The following is a 2,408-nucleotide window of genomic DNA, read 5'->3' as shown; positions in this document are numbered from 1 at the left end:
GTTTGAGGCCAGCCTGGTCTACAAAGTGAGTTCCAGGACAGCCAGGGCTACACAGAGAAACCCTGTCTCGAAAAACCAAAAAAAAAAAAAAAAAGGACTGTCTTTGGACATTTAAAAGTTTTGTTCTAGATGCTTGGACAAGACCTCTTAAGGCAATGCCACACAAGATTTATATCCCAGGCAGATTATAGACCTTACACAAAAATAACTGGCCATATAATCTCATTCTTTACATCATCAAAATAGTAATGGCTTAAGATAATATTTTGGTTATTTTAAATAATGTACATGTCAAATTGTAAAAATTTGTTTAGTATCCTCAGTTTCTACCTGTTTCCACATAATGGTGTTAATTCTTGAGGACTTATACTTAATTGTCGCAAATAGATACTCTTATTTCTGATTAATAAATAAATATATAAAATATACACATATGACTATTGATACCTTTTCAGGCTTTCTAGTTACAACTACTCTACAAGAGAAACAACTAAGGGGCTGGTGAGATGGCTCAGTGGGTAAGAGCACCCGACCGCTCTTCTGAAGGTCCAGAGTTCAAATCCCAGCAATCACATGGTGGCTCACAACCATCCGTAACGAGATCTGACTCCCTCTTCTGGAGTGTCTGAAGACAGCTACAGTGTACTTATATATAATAGATAAATTAATTTAAAAAATCAGTCTAAAAAAAAAAAAGAGAAACAACTAAAAGTGTCATTGCCTATGTTAAAAAAATTTTTTTTAATATACTTGGTGTTCCAAATCAGATTAAAACAGATATTAGAACTGGCTATAACTGTCAAGTATTTGACATGTTTTATCAACAATTTAATGTTATCCATGTTACTGAAAATTTTTTATATAATTCTCAAAGACAAAGTATTGTGAAATTTTAAAAACTATAACTTCTTAAAAAACAAAGAAGGGGAGGAATTATATCCCCATGCTCATTATTTAAATCACATTTTTATTTTAAAAAATTTAAAATTTGGATGTCAAAGAACTTACTAAATGCCTTATAGTATCTTAAAACTAGGTATACTCATGTCTAGGTGAGATGAAAAGGGTCTACTTATTGTCATATGGCTTGATCCTGAACAGGTACTTAATATGAGGAAGAGGACATGCTTGTGTTTTCTCCACAGAATGCTGCGGGAACATGACAGCTGCCAGAATGATTCCTGTGACAGGCTGACCTGTGAGTTTGCTGAATGCCCTGACAATGGTGACAAGAAAGCTGATCTGGGTATATGTTCTTGACCCACCTTTGTTTGCCTTTGTCCCAGATTAGACAAGCTAAACTGCCTTGCTTCAAGCTTCTTAACCTTATGGGACAGAGAACATTAGAGACCGGGAAACTGACTTAGAAAAATTAATCATAAGGAGGAGTTACAATGACTCTTCTCTTTCCTTTAATGTGACCAGTTACTCTAACTCAATCTTGGACTGGTCTAGTAATAATTCCAATATTAGAGATTCCTATTATGAAGATAGCTAAAAATCTTTATTAGCTAGCAGAGTTAACTTGGATCTTAGCCTATTTACATGAGAAACAGCCTTTCTGTTGATACTCAACAGCCACCTCTCCTACACCCCGAGGCCAGAGTTTGAGCTTGATCATTGCTAATTTGCAACTGAATAGAGTACCTGGACTTCCCCAAAGACAGCCTTTATCCTGTTGCTTTGAACTCTCTCCTTTGTATTTCAAGCAGGTCAGTCAACACCCTACAGGCTCCTCTTCAACCATCCTGTAGGCTTACCTTCAGCAAGCACAGGTGGCAGAAATCCATCAATATGAAGAAACAGATTGAATATATATATATTGTGGCTTTGGTCTGATTGGGAATAAGGTGTGCTATGACAGGCCACAGAGATTTCTGGACTATTCCAAAATCTAAGACAGAAGTATGTGCCAAGAGGCCGTGATTTATCAATAATACACCACAGAGCCATGTTTGTGCAAAATAAACACAAGCAATCTACACATACTCTCCTTGAGGGATAGAAATAGTTCATAGAAAATCTAAGTTCCCAAGCCAGGCACAGCCGCCAGCCACCATAATTCCCAGGCAGGATCATGGAGCATAAATAAATTTCATGCCCCAGTCCAACTAACTTTTATTATATATTTAGAGAGGAATTGTAGCCTCCCACAGCCTTGAGCAGGCTGATTCAGACCTTGCTGCCACTGTGAATGAGACCACCTGGGGTGGAGCCTTCTGACCTAGATGCTTCTACTGTTCTGTCACTGGCTGCTGCTCTTCTCCAAGACTCCACTACCACTGAGAGGCTGAACCTATCTTTCTGAGATATTCCTGAGAGAGCTGACAACCTGTGGAATTGATGACCTAATGCTAACAGCTCTGACAGACTAGTGCTAACAACTTAGCAACCAAGCCAAGAAGCCT

The 2,408-nt window shown here is 38.0% G+C and overlaps 1 long non-coding RNA gene across 4 annotated transcripts in view; it reads left to right on the top strand.

Annotated features, from left to right (window-relative positions):
- The window catches only part of LOC110304346, a 47,411-nt gene extending 45,301 nt beyond the window's left edge, over positions 1–2,110 (top strand). For 3 of the 4 annotated variants that reach the window (XR_003837952.1, XR_003837953.1, XR_003837950.1), the window contains one exon: positions 1,146–1,403. This is a non-coding gene — a long non-coding RNA (uncharacterized LOC110304346). Of the gene's footprint in view, positions 1–1,145; positions 1,404–1,712 lie in introns of those variants that run through there. The other variant, XR_003837951.1, reaches the window with a different exon arrangement.
- Positions 2,111–2,408: the final 298 nt, after the last annotated feature.

This window comes from Mus caroli, chromosome 11 (assembly GCF_900094665.2).
Source record: "Mus caroli chromosome 11, CAROLI_EIJ_v1.1, whole genome shotgun sequence".
NCBI classification, from domain to species: domain Eukaryota; kingdom Metazoa; phylum Chordata; class Mammalia; order Rodentia; family Muridae; genus Mus; species Mus caroli.
This window is presented reverse-complemented; position numbering and strand designations above follow the sequence as displayed.